We start from the raw sequence: 17,644 nt of genomic DNA on the forward strand, positions 1-17,644 counted from the left end.
AAGTTTGACAGGATGGTAACTAATGGCTGCAAAAAAAACAGGGATTGTTTTTCGTTCATGGTCAAAGAAGACTTAGACAACATATTATAATGAATAGTTTTGCAGAAAGAGCACAGAGTTGACCCTAGGGTTACCCAAAGTGACCCAAGAAATTGTGATGCTTTATCCTAACTCAAAAACTCTGCTTAACAGAATCATGCAAAACTGAGCAAACAATAAAACACACTTTGTGATTGAAGCCTGTAAAAGAAGAGGATAGGGCAAATATTATCAGAGTGTAAATATGAACGTGCGTTATTGTTAATGGTGCTGCAGATACACTGTTTTTTGAAACATAAACCAATAAGAATAAAGTAGTGTTGCGGTTAGAAAGAAGCTAACATGCATCTGACAAGCTCTTGCTGCCTCTTTGACATCTTGCTGGAACTTCTGTTGGGCAGTAACCAATCAGTCGTGCTACGTACGTGGACGCTGGCCTGGACTGAGGAAACTGTAGCATTGCTAAATATCTAAATACTCATCTTAAAATGATCTACACCTCTTTTTTTGTAAGCTTCTTATGCCCCCATGCCTGCGACATTCATGGCCAGAGTCATGCTAATTATTCCAATATTGTCTCCACTATGAAGACAGTGACAAAGTTGGGGAAAAAACAATAACATCCGTACTTTTCCCCTCATGCTGTACAGCAACACTACTGGGAAAGTGATTCATTTATTTCTCTTTGGCTTTATTGCGTAACCTGTTTGAAATCCGCTACCTTTGCTGTGAGGGTGTGAAAGAACCAGACGGTATTAGAGGAGAGCTGGGTATTTTAATAAGTGGTTAGGCTTATTAGAGGCAGAGTTTGAACGACAGCAGAGTGTGGAGCTGAAACCTTAGTTAAAGCTGGGCCAATTACATAAAGACTCTTGTCCTGCCAGAAGTCTGCCTTAGAGCAGGATGTAAGAACGTGAACTCCTTCGTTTTTCATTTTGTCGATGCGCTGTTGGACACCAGGCTGATTCATTTCGCTGTGTGCTCGACAAAAGCCTGTCCGGTGGTGCGCCTGTGTGCTGTAGTAAATTCATGTCGGGATTCCGGCAGAATGACTCATCGTTGTTATGGGCTGTATTGTTTTCAGAAGTTTGACTCAAAGTCACAATACCCTGCTTGCATTTGATGTGTGTTGATGTACAAGGGGTGGACAGATTCAGCTAAGCTCAACATAAATACAACAAAAGTTACTTTAAAAGTTTCAAATATTATGAGAAAAACGGCATTATCATGAAATGACGTGGCACATTTTGACAACATGTCAATTTTAATTTGGCGCTTTGTTAACACAGGCTTTCATTGTTGGGCTAGACCTTATATCATAATAAGTGTAAGCAGCCAAGTTGATAGTGACTATTAGAATGCACCAGAGTATCTGAAAGGATTCCATCGGTTCAGACAAACTGCGTTGCATTTATGTTTAGTTTGCTTCATTTATGCTGTGAAAGCTGTAGGTTAAATTCTGTTGTGGACTAAACAGCTAGACTAATTCTGCCTGAGTCTAAGCAGACTCTAGTGCACTTCCTTTGTGTCCTATTAGTTTAAAGAACCACAAATGGAAAATGGTCTGCACTTACAGTATTTAACACTTTTAGCCTAAATGGTAATCAGAGCACTTTGTAATGTTTCTTATTCAATAGTTCACTCACTAATGGCCATGCAAGGTGCTCTCCTGCTACTGGAAACAAATTCGGCTTTCTTGTCATGCCCACGTACTCTTGGGCCCAAGTACTCTTGGGCACGTTTAGGGGCTAGGGATTGAACTGCCAACCCTGCAATTTGCAGGCGACCTGTTCTACCTGTTCTACCTCCTGAGGCACAACTGAAGATATTGTGGTAGCAGGACTTAGCATGAATTTATATCCATTTCATTGTCAGCAACATTCATTGAGCAATCAGTATATATTTATGTACAACATTGTACACTGATGAGCCACAACATTAAAACCACTGACAGGAGAAGTAAATAACATTGACCATTTTGTGACAATTCAGTGTTCTGCTGGGAAACGTTTGGACCTGGCATCCATGTGGATGTTACTGAGACATGTAGCACCCACCTAGACCAGACCAGACACCCCCACCTCATAGCAATGACATGGCAGCAGCCATCCCCAGCAGGATGCAGCCTGAGATAGGCACACACACAAAAACACTTTAGGAACAACTGAAAAAACATGAAGAACAGCACAAGGTGTTGACCTGGCCTCCAAATTCACTAGATCCCAAACTGATCAAGTATCTGTGGGATGATCCACAGAGGCCCCTCCCCTCAACCCACACGACTCAAAGGCCCCCACTAACAACATTCTGTTGCCAGACACCACAGGACACCCTCAGAAGGCCCATGTCCATTCTCTGATGAGTCACAACTGTTTTGGAGGCACAAGGGAAACCTACACAATACTAGGATGGTGGTCATAATGGTATGCCTGGTGTTTTCAGGCAAGACACTGCCGTTGCTTCTGATGATAGGCCACCACCTTGCATTTTACACCGCCATTGTTGGTGTGTGCATGAAGAGTTGAGTGAGAAACATCTTCTTCCATAATTACAGCACGGTTTGTGCTATTAGAAAAAGTCTAACGGTTTCTTCTTTCACTTATAACATGCAGTAAATTGTAAATAAGTGCCAGACGTTGAAAGTTCCAGGTATTCTGGAAAAAAGTCCAAGGTTAAGATTCATCAGACATTACTTTTTAATTATGTTCAGTGTTTTCCATGAAACAGTCTTTCTCTACCCTTAACCATACTGTGACTGTCATGCACAGACAGAAGACGAAAATCAGAAACACTTTGGCACTGGACACACTATATGCCGTTAATGAACACAATCTGTGTTTTTATGGTATCGTCCAATATTGATGTTCTTGTCTTGTTACATGGTTGTTTCTGGAAAGCTACTTGAGCATTAGCGCCAGCAGCGCCTTTCTTCCATATGTCTTTATTTGTCTGAGCCCTCTCGTTCTGTTGTTGGTAGACATAATAGCTGGCCACATTCATCCAAAACGATGAAGAAAGAAGTGTTTCACATGGGCCATTCAATAGTACCGAGACAGTTTTGTAATAAGCTGATCTTGTTGATTCAGTTTGAAACAGTAAGTGCCGTTCTGTTGATATAGGAACGTCTAGCCCTCTTATCTCCACCTTCTTGAGTATGTCTCTCCATATGTTGGTCCATCTTGAATAAACATACCACTAGTGTTATAAGGACCTTAATTTGTCAGTGTGTGTGCATGGCTGGATGAGAGAGAATTTGTATTAGCCGATAATAACTGTTTTGGCTGGTGGGGGTTGGGGGGTGGATGGACAGATGCACAGGAAATTGAAAACCTTCTAGCCAAACTGGTTGGCAGTACAGCATGGTGTTCCCTGCATATCTTAATCTTAGTTGGGCCCATTAAGTGTGAATTTGTTTTACCACCTAAACCAAATTTGGCTTTTGTTATTGGATGGACACACACCCATATTTGAAAATTGTTTTGGTACATCTACTTGCAGACTACGAGTAAGTTCAATCTGTCACGGCTGATCTGTAATCACCACAGGAGGAGTCCGCGCGTTTATCTCGCTGACCTTTCATCGCTCAATCTTAGCACCCAGTTTTTCAGCGCTCTCACCGAACTGCAAATGCCTGTGGGCTGGAAATATGTGCCTGCTGTCAGGGCGGTATGGATCCACCGCAGGGAAAAGTGGTCTGAACGCTCAGGTGTGTTGGTTTTTCCGTTTATTTACGCATTTTCAATGACTCGTGTCCCAGGAGAGTCAGGGCGCTTCCGCAACTTGGTTTCTTCGACACTGTCAGTCACTCCTCTCACCTCATCACCACAGCTTTACGTCTCATTCCAGATCACCTGCTGAAGCTCAGTTATGGTTAGCTGCTGTCTACGGCGTCTTTGTTTCATCCACTTTTGCTGTGACTGTCCACAGTGGAGTGTCTTTGCGCGTGCGTGAATCAGAAATGGAGAATTTTATTGCAGCCCAACTCCATCTGCAAGGGATTTATGTGAGGGTCGACTTGAGTGATAGATGTGGAGTATGGGGGGAAAAAAAGGTAATCCCACTTTAGTGTCTCAGTGTAATACTGGCCGGTGTGCAGTCCTGCCTCTTCGCTCAGCCCTCCCGTGTGAACCTGTCTCCACTGGACCCTGGGTGTTATCAGGGCATTTGAAGGGAAGCTATGATACTGAAATAGGCAGGCCCCTCAGACACGTCCCGCAATTATCTTCAAAATGCCAAATGTCTAGGGTGCTGTGAAGCTGCATCCAAGCTGCATATTTCCACAATATAGAGATAGCTGTCAGAATGTAGATGCACATGCACTGGGCTTCCTCCTGCCAGCGTCAGGAATCTTCCAGTGCACAATTTTCTATATGCACCTCTCAACCCAGCCAAATATGAAATGAAACGTCTCATTTCAGGGGGTCATTTGTAGGATATTACTGCAGTGGACTCAGCAGTAATGTCTCAGACAGTAGCTCTCAAAGTGGATTTGATGTGCAGAGGTTTTTCAGTTCATAGTGTGTATCTGGTTCATTAATATTAATACAAAACTAAGTTAAAATGAATAATCTGAGCCTCTGCCATATCATTTTAATCAATATATTCATTTGTCATTCTGACGATTTGTTGTTGTCTGTAAACGATGTGACCTCTGTGGTATGTCTCTCGAGCTGATTGTTCCGTCAGCATATTTTAATACACTTTTTTTTAACAGTACTGCATCAGAATATATCAGGCTCAGTCAGTTCTGACATTGCAGACATTTATCTCACATGACTGCTCAGCTATTTTAGCTTCCAGAATGAAATGATATTGAAGAACTGGGACCTTGTGCATTGGATTCGAATCAGTATAGGAAATCAGTATACACAGAAGAACCTTCTTTTATCCATCCATCAGTTATACCCACTTATTAACTGTGGGTTGCAGAGGAGCTCGAGCCTACCTGGAGACACAGGGTACACTCTGGACTGGTCACCAGTCAGTCACATGACACGCTGACAAATAGAGACGGACAACATATTCTCACCTATGGGCGAACCAGACCGGGCGGGACATACAAGCTTCACTCCGGAAAGGCCTGATCAGAAACAATCTTGCTGTGAGACAGCCCAGCCACGTCTCAACCAACTGTTTGCTTTCACAACAGACTGTAAGACAAGCTTGGTTATAATTCTTTAACAAAATCTTGACCATTAAACACAGTCATCCCCTCCCTTAATATATAAAAAATATTGATGAATTCGGCTTTTATGATTGTGATGATTGAAATGTCTTCAGGAAGGATTCTTTAACATATTTCATTTGATTCTGCTTTGTTACCTTTTGTGTTACTGCTTCATCGTTTGAATAAGGTTTTATTTTAATTTTAGATCGTCTCTAAGCATACGTCACTCTATATGTGCTTAGATATTAATCTTAAACATGTTGGAACGAAGGAAAATTGGATCACACTTCCGAAAAGCCGATGTAAGCGTTTCTGCAACAATGAAGAGTGCACCTGCGGTTATGTGCAGAGAGAAAGGACTGAGTCTCAAGACAAGACATGTTGCTATGCACACACACACGTAGAGTGCTGGGTGAGCGTAGTTGTGGGGTTGTTGGGGGTGGGCTGGGGGTGGGCAGAGCTTCTTTGGGCCTAATCAAATCTAGTGGAGACAGAGGCAGAGTCGGCTGCCTGCCTGCCTGCCTGCAAGCCAGCGTGCCTGCTATTTTTAGAAACCCAGCCCTGCCGATGGCAGTTCAGCTCTCTTCACAGATCCCGGCTCATGATACAGATATTTATAACTGCCACAGCTGTCTGCCCAAGTGTGAAACTCCAGCTGAACAAGCAAATGATTTTCTTTTTCTTGGCTCAAGATTTTAAACGGTTCCTCCTCGTTCTCTCTCTCTCTCTATCTCTCTCTCTCTCTCTCTCTCTCTCTCTCTCTCTCTGCCTGTGGCTTGTTCACTTCCAAATGTATGTTCAGTTTTATGCACCTTTGGTGGGTCTTGAGGATGTTATTTATTGACTGAGCTGCAGATGCTGAGGCTGTAGATAGAGCAACTTTAGCTTGTGACCATTTCCTGCCAGAAGCTGCATCTTTACCTCACTCCTATCAGAAATGGACAGGTGCTGGAACTGGAATGTGTTCGTTAGATTGTTCTTATACAAGAGCGGATATCTTTTAATGTGTGCTTATCTTAAGCTCCATCCCATGAAGTGATCTGCTTGTTGCAGGAATCGAAATAACTGATTAGAAGCTTCGTATGTATTTAGCAAGAATTTCTTTTCTTCTATGTTTTGTATTATGGGTAAATGGGGTAGATTCCACCATACATCTGGACATTACAGAATTCTAAAGTGGATAAAATAAAAACATTTACATAAATGAATATCTGCACAGATAAAACTTGAAACAGCTTTATTCAATAGCCTTGAACGTAGCAGAATGAATCCAATAATGACCCTAGGAACCGTATGTTGAATCCTCCTATCCTATAGGCCAGTGATCCCCAACCCCCGGGCCGCGGACCGGTACCGGTCCGTGGGTTTGTGGTACCGGGCCGCACAGAGATAATAAATAACTTCCATTATTTTATTACGGGGGCCTTAAACGTCTGTTCGAGACAACAGCTCTGCCAGTGTTCTGGATTAAAGTCATGGCAGAATACCCCGAGATCGCCACAACAGCATTGAAAACGCTGTTGCCATTTCCGACATCTTGTCTGTGTGAAGCAGGGTTTTCTGCAGTGACAGCAACCAGAACAAAATTACGAAGCAGACTGGTCATAAGCAGCACACTTCAGGTTTCATTGTCTCCCATTACCCCAAGATGGGACCGTCTTGTTGCAGTAAAACAAGTGCAGGGCTCCCACTGATTCAGTGCTATTGTGAGTAGCTAGTATTTTCATGCACTTTTTGTTTTTGTGGTGCGTCTTATTTTGAAGGCACGTTTTAACGTTACCATAGCGACCAGAGAGCGTCGCGGCAGAGACGATGTTGCTCATGTCATGTTCGGTTGTTGGTGTGACGTTACGAGGACGCTGCTAATAAAGTTGCACATGAATAGCTACACAGTGGATTTATGTTTATTATTACTATTATTTTATAGAGAAAATACTACAGTTTTTATGCCGGTCTTATCATTATCATCATTTTGTTTTTATCTGCTACACCTTCCGGTCCGTGAAAATACTGTCTGACATTGAACCGGTCATACTAGGCATTGGACTAGGCTGTATTGAGGGCGTTGTTTATTAGGTTGGAAATTGATTCTTATGCTCCGTTTGGTTGTAAACAAGTCAATATTGTTTTCTGGGGTTTAATTCAGCTTTGACTCTGGAGAGAGTTCTGGAAAAAGACAAGACGAGAGAATAGCAATATTTCAGTCAACCGATAATTAGGCATTCAGTACAGACTTCATGCTTTTGGCTGGCGTACCTTGGTGGATAGTTTCAATCCTAGGAGGCCGAACTGAAATTCACTACAACAAAGACAGAAAACATGACATCCTTGACAATCCTCAAGAATCCAGCAGTGTGGCTTGACTTTCTACCACCTGCCAGGCATCTAACCAGACCTTTGGTGAAGGAAATACCATAAAGCCCTCCAGAAGTTTCAAAGCATCACTGGGGTAACCTCAGCACAGCTCGCTCTCAGAGCCCTGTTTTCTTCCTGTGCTGTTTGAAAACTTTTTTGCTTGGATTTTGTTAAGCATCTCCCTCCGTAAAAGATATGACCTTATTTAAATAACTCTCTCCACTGACGCCAAAGGGTGGACAACAAACGGACTAAATATCCCACACATCTTCTCAGGGTGGTGCAGCATGCATATATCTGCCAATCTCTGTGTCTATTTTTAGATTTTGGCGTCAGGTCTTGGAAAGTTTTCGAGCTCCTACTGTCTTTGCCCGGAGGGGGGCCGTGTGGAGGAGAGATGAGGGAATGTGAGCTAATTAAGACTAATCAAAAGGCATAATCATCGTGAGATACACGCACACACCGAAACCTCACCCCGCACTACCGCAGTCGCTGGCTGTTGGCCAACATTTGATTCCTACAAGCCGTTTATTCTCCGAGTGCTTAATTTACCTGTTTGGAATACACGCTCGTCCCTGATTGAAATTATAGCTGCAAACCGTAGCTGGTCCCCTCAGGCCTGCACGTTTCTGGGTTTATCAGTATGTGGCTGCTTGTTGTCTGCCGGCTACAGCAACACGTCCCTGGTGCATTCGTGATAGATGACGGGTGGAAACATGAGTGAGGAGAACTGGAAAGATGGATTGGGTTTGGGGTGAGTGATGTCACTGAGACGCTGATCCTGCTTTGAAAACCAGAGTTTCATGGACCATTTCTTTTTTTCTTTTATCTAAAGCTTATCTGTGAGACACAAAATGAAAAGACACTACGCAATTGTTGTATCTGTTTTATCTTTTTGACGGAGATTCAGCAGGTCCTGCTGTGGGCTCTTTCATGCCCTGGGTAGCTGTTAAGCTCAAATATTATCATGTTATTCTTCCTCAAAAGTCATTACAGTCATAATAATAGACTGTAATTCATTCATTTCTTACTGAATTTTGCTCCATTTCTTTTTAAATTGCAGTTCATTTTCAGAATGTGGCAACTCTGATAACATACTGCAAAGGTTGATTGACGGGATTTGCATGTGAATCTGTTATTTAGCTTTTTATTATTCCGTGGATTAGTAATTCCTATAAGAGCGTGCTGCTTGGTAGACATTACTTGTCAAATTAAATGTTTACATTGGCTCATGTGAGAATTGTTAATATTTGTGCAAATTGTGAAAGGGCGCACTTGATTTCCTCTGAGAGTCGGCAAACCTGGAAGCTCGCCGTGCTGTTGTGGCACTGGCACCGAGTCAGCATGTCACTTTATTGCAAATTTTTACGCCCTGTTCCAACGTACTTCAGCCTTGGCAACAACAATGTGAGTCTTTTAATTTATTTATTTATTTTTTTAAGCATTTTTAGCTCTGCATCATGGATGCACTGGTAGATAAGACACACAAAGGACAAGTAAGCGTTGTGCATCTTGTCCCTGATGGCCTGTCGCTGCGCCGTCATTGCTAACTCCGCGACGTGCCACCGCAGGCCTCTGTCTCTAACTGATGGCCAAATGATGTGGTCCATTAGGACCCTGCCCCCAGGGACATCTGAGTTTTGTATTCGTCTTCCTAATTACCGTTCATGTAAAATGCACAACTCTGTCTGTGCTCCCAGGCAGAATTTTATTAGCTGCAGCAATCGGGACAGCAGCAGTTGGTTGAATGGTTTACCCCATGGATTTCCCTGTTTAGGAAATTTACTACTGAGATTTAAACTTTTGCATTTAACATATTATATATCATCATCTTCTGCTTCGATGTAGGGAGAGGATGAACTTTATTAAGCAATAAGATAAAAAATGAAAGCATCTTGTAAAATCTCAGCAGTGATCAAAGTGGTTTCTGGCATATTTCAGGCATGCTAAGTGTCCACACATTATTTTGACATGCATGGTTTGTGGCAGAGAGGTTTAAGTTTCCAAAATACTAAGTCAATTTTGATGATCTCATCTGAGTGCAGACATCACGCAAAACCCTCTGGGTTCAAAACTCTGTCATTGTAATTTAATGTTGAGGAAGAGTTTTGGATGTAATTACAATGTGACAACGTGGCTTGATAGTGGTCCAGATAAACACTTTTTAGATACATAATTCACAACCAGTGTGCACACACAACTGCAGTAAAGACCGTGGGTTAAAAGGACACAGCTTCATCTTACAGCTACTGCTTTTATTTACAGTTAAGGGTATTTCTTACTTGAAAAGTGTATTTGTATTACTAACCTAGGGTGCTTTAAATTGAGCCAGATTGCATCTTGGTGTTGTGTATAGGTCGCCAGTCAATTGCAGGTTTGACACGGAGCATGGGAATGTATGAGAATATCCATACAGGCACAGAGAGAACCCAGAACCATCACAGGTTTGAGCTTATTGCTGTCAAACATCAGCGATATGTGTGGAACAATCTTGGCTATATGCTGAAAAAATGTTGTTAAATGAAATGCTATTTGGTTTCTAAAATATGTTTTAAAGTAGGATCACTGTCCCAGGCGAGCCATGACGAGACAAGCCACCATGAAGGAAGGGTGACTGCATAACCAACTTAGAAAACATACATCTACATCTTAGTGAAGGGTAAATAAGTGTGCAACTTGTTGTCCATTTAATTTTTAACTGACACAGCCCTATTAAAGGTTAGGTAAAAAGTGTACGGCATGGATGGATAATCTACTTATAAGATAAGTCAATGTTTGAATACTTGACAGGTTATAAATTAAAAATAGGCTCCCGCTGTAATTAGAGTTAGCTTGCACTCTCTCGGCTCAAATACTAATCCAAAAATATCAAAGAACAACAAGACCTGCACTGATAAAGCAAATGAGCCCTTGAGAAAAAAGTCCAATCTTGCCCCAAGGATGTCGTGATAAAGTTCTGTTTGTTAGCTTGTGTGTGTGTGTGTGTGTGTGTGTGGGTGTGTGTGTGTGTGTTAGAGCACGTGTGTGAAATTGCTTGTGTACGCTTGCCCGGCGGGTGAAATTAGTAGAGAATCAAGCATTTCATCATGCTTACTGGACCTGAATCCATGTGTGAAATCCAGTGAGCCAGGCCAAGCGTGGCTCCATATGCAGCCGCGCTTGATGGCTGAACCGGTGTCGATCAGGTCATCTCTGGCTGCGCCGCAGTCGCACTCGAAAGGATGTTTGTGTACCAGCGCACTTCACCAGCCGGCACACCTGACTTCCATGTGACAAGTCGGCGTTGGAGATCTGTGTGTATCTAAGTATAGTAATACACGTGTGGGTGCGTGTCTGTGTGCCGTGCAATCTATCATTTTTTTCTTGAGGTTTTGCAGCTCCTGGCTTTCAGCTCGGCCTGTCCCATCTTTAAAGCTGATTTCACATCTTCGTGGTTGACTGGCTGTTGATACACTATTAGAACAGCAGCGGGGCCAAAGGGTGATGGGAGGCTACTCCCTGTAGTCGCTCCAGCTGGTAAATGGTGTGACACCTGTGCTGGACCACGGGGTTACATAAAAGAGCAGCCATTTCGTGTCTGAGGCACCCGTGGGTCCTCTGTTTACCTCTGATCACACATGACCAGAGAAAACTGCCTGTGTGTGTGTGTCTATGCGGAAGCCGGTCTTCATCTCTGACAGATGCCACTCTCCCCTGACAAAATTCACTGCTGCTGTTCATCCTCCATCCTTCCTCTCCATGACTCACAACCTGTAATCAGATTGAACCGTGTGTAAGTGAATTAGATAACACTCAGAAAAGAAATCAAATTACTCCGCAGACACACCTGGGTTTGCACTGCATGTGTGACTGCCTAATTATTAACTACATTAACTAAAGTTCAGTGCATTTAGTAGATTAAAGCCCCCAAAAAGCAAAATATGATTACTTACCAACAGTGATAGTAGTTTATTTTAGTAGTTCTCTTGCAAAAGCAACATGCACATAATACATGATTTTTATTTTTACATCAAGATCTGATGACGGGCTTAGAGATCTGAGCCTGTTGCCAGTCATCTTGTATGCATTATATAAGCATAGGGCACTATTTTTAAAGGGTTATTTTAAAATGAAATTTAGCGATTTACTGCCGCAGCACTGAACTGTGCCCTGTTTATTATCTAACGGCACGTTCACACCTAGTACGCCAAAACGGGGAGCGATTCTCAGCCAGGTGGTTTGGTCTTTTGTGAACGCAGTGATCACACTCTGTTCTGGAACAAATCAACCAAGCTGAGACTAGTTAGAAAAGGTGGTCTCAGCCTGCTTGCAGCGGCTCCCCCGGATATGACTGCTATTTATACTCGTACATGCTTTTGTATTGTTTCGTTTCTTCCTTACGTGTTCATTGTACCAATCTCCGAAAACAAATTCCTTGTATGTATGAGTCTCAATAAGGACGATTCTGAATCTTATAATTATTAGCTTTGCATTACCAGATTCAATTATTATTAAAATATGAGTCCGGTAAAACACCATCTGGATTACAGTGTGGGGTGCGGTTCAACTGATACGAGGAAAAGAAAAAACGCAATTGGATAGTCCTACAACCAATCAGATCCACCGTAGTAGATAAGTTCAGCTCCATGGTGTTTAGATGACCATCACTGCATTAAGCCGCTCAAACCATTAGATGGAAAAGGGAGCATTTCCTGAAATCACAAAACTGTAGGCTGTAACTGCAAACCCGTAGTGTTGAGAGTATGTCAGAACTCACTTGCTTTGTCTCGATTACCTGTGACCATGAACTGAATCAAGGTGAATTACTCCTACTGGATCACAACAAAATGTAGGAATGAAAGCGCCCTAATATTCCTACAGTCAGAAATACTGAATCAAACGGTTAAAAGTATTTTGCTGGATTGCTAGATTAGAGTAGCTTTATGCAGCCTTGGGTGTCCACCACGTGATCATCTCTTGCAAAATCTTGCTCGGCTTTTTGTTGTTTTCTAGCAACATTGCAAGACAGAAGAACAGAGATCTTTTGTGTTAGAAATTTTTGACAGCGTACTGTATTTCTTCATGTGCAGCATCAGAAACCTATTTTCCCCTTTCTGAACCAAGAGCAGCATCAGAAATCAGCAGATATCATATTGTGTTAAACATTGAGTGGCAAACTTGCTTTTTTTTTTTTTTTTTTTACTTGACCCATCCTCTTTTGTGTGGATCAAGTGTCCGATAAGGCTCGGTGTCTTTCATATGACTAGTATCATCAGATTGAAAAGGCATGGATGAATAGCTCAAGACATTTCTTTACACAGAAAACTGAGAAATAGAGTAACAGAACAAAAATGTGGCCTTCATTTTCTTGCAGCCAGTATGTCTCTCGATCATTAACTTCCTCAAAGTGTCACTGCTTATTAAGTTATCCTGTTTTCCTGACGACAAATTCAATCATGCATTTGTAGTTTTATTAAAGAACATGAGTTTATTTATGGTAAATGAAGCATGTGACATTCACTGCAATGGGACATGATGTCTGGGGACACAAATCATTTTGCTTATTTGCGTATTGTTGGCTAAAGAAAATGCTATGATTCTTCATAGCAATGAGTCAATGAAATATCGCTTAATATCGAAGTACATGCAGGGATTGGACATCAGTATTCAGATACAATAGTAGTACATACATGATGAGGTCATGCCGAGGCTCAGGTACTATAGGATTGTGGTGACCCTGGTGTTGTAACTAACAAGGGAGCCGTGGTTTTCAATATTTGCGCAAGCTCCACGCTGCCGTTTCCCTGGTAACCTGATGTTGTTGGGTGAGGATGCAGAGAGATGGGATTAGTGGGAACGGACTGTCCTGAAGGGGTTCTTCGGGCAAAAGAGGGGAGAGGAGCTTTAATTGGCTTATGATTTTTTCATGGGACTGTGTGGACTGTGTGTCCCAAGCGTCCCGAGGGTGTCAGGGTCTTCAGCCCTTGATGATTTTTGCAATGTGGAAGCTGAGGAGCCGTGTAGAATAATCAGTCGTAAGCAAAGCAGTGGGCTTGGTGCCGTTTGTCCAGCAGAGCTGCTGTGTGGAACAACAAAGCTTCAAGGGGTTGTTGTGTCAATTTTAAAGATGTTTTGTGTGGATATAAAGCCTTTACACCCCTGTTAAAACGGGGATCACACCACAAACTTTGAACCTTTATTTTAAAGATTTGCAGTGCCAGTGGAAACCAGTATTATCTAAGAGAAGAAGGATACAAAAATAAAAAATGTAAGATCACCTCTTTTACCCATGCACATACAGAAACGTTCCAGATCCAGTTCCGTAAGTGTGAGGTCATCTTCTGTGCATGGCCCTCACAATACCAGAACGCATTGAACAAGTTGAAGGTTCTCTATATTTTTTGACTTTCTAGCAGACACTAGAAGGTTCTGTTCATTTGTTTTATTGGTTCTCTAAGGAGATGTTGCAAGTCCGAGACTGTCATTTTAAATTGACTGGAGAAGAGAAACAGGATTGGTTTTTGCCTTGAAATGGAACCCGTGAATGTCATGGGAAGTGCTTGGCGTTCCAATGGAAACACTGACTTTAAAATGTGAGAAGACCACTGCTGGGAAGCTGTTTGTGTCCAGAAGCAAAAGTAAGAAATGGAAATTCATAACAAGGCAACTGGGAAAATCTGCATTTTATTTGTAGGTATTTATACCGGTGTGTTACTGGTCCGGCCCGCTTGAGATCAAATTGGGCTGTGTGAGTCCAATTAATGCTGAAATACATGCCTCTGCCTTGAGTTGTTCCAGCACATGTATCAGTCATGTGGGAGAACTACTATTCATCACTCAGACTGTTTTGCATCAATGCATCAGTGATTAGAGTGCTGCAATAAAACTAAAACAAATGCATACCAGAAGAAAAAAATAAGTGAACAGTGAAATTTAAATCAAAAATGCAAGAATAAAATGATAAGCCAAGGCTAATAAAAGCCTCAGGAAATACTTATGCACACCAAAACTCCCATTGCGTTGGATATGTTTTTTTTATTGTTTTAATGACGGCGTACCGGGGTTGCGGCCCGCAGTTAAACATGTTTGAAGGTCTCACTTGTAGATCTGTCATTGGAAATGAACCCTCTCAGGGAATTTCTCCTATCTTGCGGTCAAATTAGATTTTAATCTCCTGTCACACATGAAACATTAGCAAGAGATGCTGTGTGAACTATTAATCATAAGCAAGGTGATGTAAGCCTACAGGTGGCCTCCGACAAGCTTATTTACACTTACACTTTACACTTTAATGTGCTGAGCCTGGATTTTTGTCGTCTCTAAAAGTAACACGTCAAAAACTGGAAGTTTTATTTTTTCAGTGCAGCATACCTTTGATCATTGTAGAATGTAAACCTCCTGGATATTAGAAGCAACACTTGCATGAATACAGATCTAAGCACTTATCAAACAAAATCAGTGCGCCACTGATCTCCCACAGTGCGTATAATTTCACGATTTCAGGGGTTGGTGACACTGACTTAACCTGTTGCCGTTCCGGCAGCCGCCTGCTATTTTTGCAAGTAAACCAGGGAGTAACTCAGCCCCCTGTATATGTGCCAAGACATGTCATACATAGTTGGAAGGCTCAATTTCTTGAGATTAGAATGATGCACACCATTTCGGGATAGACTCATGACTGCAGGCTCAGTAAACACTTACGTCGGACCAGTCACAAACACAGAAGTGTACACGACTCGTCTGTTGAGCCTCACAGTATTCCAAGAGCAGATGAAACTCCAACAAAAATGTAAATGTCCTCCAGTAAAAAAGCCTTTGATCTAGAACGGCAATTTCCGTTTCGAAGCGCATATTTTCCACATATTCTCAATTGTAACTTCAGTTAGCTTGTATTTATTAGCCACACCGTGGTACCAAAACAGCTCTGAACTCTAAAACCTTTTTATTGACACCTTGCCTGACACAATAGACAACTGTTTACCATGTCTTTGGCACAGTGTTGGCACGCCTGGTAAAACAGCAGTGTAAAATACTCACTATCTGTAGCATTATTGTCAGTTTGAAATGGGACTAGGTAAGGCTTCAAGCACTGGTCCCATTGTGTTTTCCAGTCTACCCCTACCCCTAACCCAAACCCTAACCCTCTACCGCGAATGGTTCAAGAACAGTTTTATATTCTGAATTATGACTTTTTTTAGCCGTTTTAGGTGACAATTACAGGAATTTCAAGGGGTTAAAGATATTTTAGTTACGGCTATTATCAGCTGAGTGGTGAGCAGCAATACATACGCGTGTTGCCATCTGTCTCTCACTACATTTCACAGTGACAAGCAGATTACCTGTGTGATGCAGCTAAGTACAGGTGCTGGAAGGAATTCATGTCCCACAGCACTCTTCACATTTTGTGGCAATATTTTTGCTGCCCTCCACCTCCTATAATAACTCGAGCTTGACATCCCGTAACCCCCTCCGTCACAGATTCCTCGTAGTTGGGCAGGTTGCTCACCCACTCTTTAAAATGTCTTCCGTCCTAATTGCCACATCAGAGGCAAACCCTAACTGTGAGGGAGTGCAGAGCGTGACATTATAAACGCCGTGGGCAGAAATGTCAGGACCATCATTAAATGGACTGGCTCGGGGCTGTTCCAGATAGGCTTTTGGTTTTTTCGGGAGGTTTTGGAGCTGGTGATTATACAGTGCTATGCAAACTTTGCTGGGTCCTCTCCCTTAAAAACAAAAAACATAAAAATCCCTTCTCCTGTCAGCAGTGTCAGCTATTTTTGTCCGCATGCAGCCTGGTTGTTACTGAGCAGTTTCAGATGCCCTAACCCTCATCAGTTGTCAGATCAACGCAGACTTGTTCACAGCGCCCTTGCTTCTCATCATCCAGCAATTATTGCCAAGTCATTACACCGTGGGGCCGACTGAGAACATATTCGCTCTTATCAGTCTTACCTTCCCTCTTCTCATGAATCATCAGTTGCCAACAAGCCCAGCAGAAACATGATAATGTCAAGCTGCCACAAATTCCTCGATAGCGCCTCTTGAAAGGCTAGAGGAAGGTGGATCTTAAACACGGATAAGCTTTGTGTATCAAGCAGTACAGTGAACACATCGTCTTGTGTTGTTGCCAGCATGTTGCATCAAGTCTGAAGGCATCACAAGATGTTTCCAGCAATCAACATGAGAGCACATGAGAAACTGTAGCATCATAGTTCCTCACAATCATCTATAGTGACAGCCGACAACTTGGTCCCACTCTATAGCTCATATCTATTTCACTTCAGCTACGCTCAGAGTGCTGTAAAGCTCCTCGCTGTTTCTCTTTAAACTGATACCAGGGGTGCCCAAGTGATTGGCTCAGTGACTGACACCCAAGTATATGTATGACAGGCACTCCCAGATCGCTCCAAATGGACGCGCTGCATCTGAATGGCCTCAGGTCATTTCTCAGTTTCTGGCAGAAGCCGGGGCCACCGGGAGACTAAATAGCTCTCCTGGCTGATGGCTTCACTTTCCCGCCACAAGGCAGATGCAACCTAAGCAGGGGTCAAGTCTCATTTTAAGGACAATTAGGCACACAGACTTCCATTTCATCACGCCATCAATGTACACTGTGACCTTCTGTCTGACCGCCATTCAACCACCTGTCCAAGCTATGAGGAAAAACCTCCACTAAGTAAAAAGACATGAGATCCACTGGTCGATAATAAAAATCCAGAGCATGCGTGTTGTAATTGGAACATGTTATTGGCCACACTTTAAAAAAAAATAAAAATAAATAAATAAATTTGAAGCAGAAATTGATGTTTTAAGTGTATCTTCTATAAACTGGGGCTTTACGCCATTTCCAATTTGGCCGTCTGCAGGAAAATAATGATGATTCACACCCGAGCTTTTTACTGTCTCTTTTCCAGAGACTGTCAAAATAATGTGGTGAAATTCTATTTCTTTTCCCCCTTCAATTACTGCCATTATATGTGTGTTACGCTTCTCACTTCAAATTTGTCAAAAGGAAAACAGTGGGAGGAAAGTTAATATATGTGCAGAAAGTCATTTTATTTTGACGATTGTTGTTTTGTAGTCAACTCTAGACTTATGACT

General features: G+C 42.3%; 1 protein-coding gene across 4 annotated transcripts in view; it reads left to right on the forward strand.

Moving 5' to 3' along the window:
* The window catches only part of trappc9 (trafficking protein particle complex subunit 9), a 213,790-nt gene that overhangs the window by 82,563 nt on the left and 113,583 nt on the right, over positions 1–17,644 (forward strand). The window lies entirely within an intron of this gene.

The sequence above is a fragment of the Chelon labrosus genome, assembly GCF_963514085.1.
Source record: "Chelon labrosus genome assembly, chromosome: 16".
NCBI classification, from domain to species: domain Eukaryota; kingdom Metazoa; phylum Chordata; class Actinopteri; order Mugiliformes; family Mugilidae; genus Chelon; species Chelon labrosus.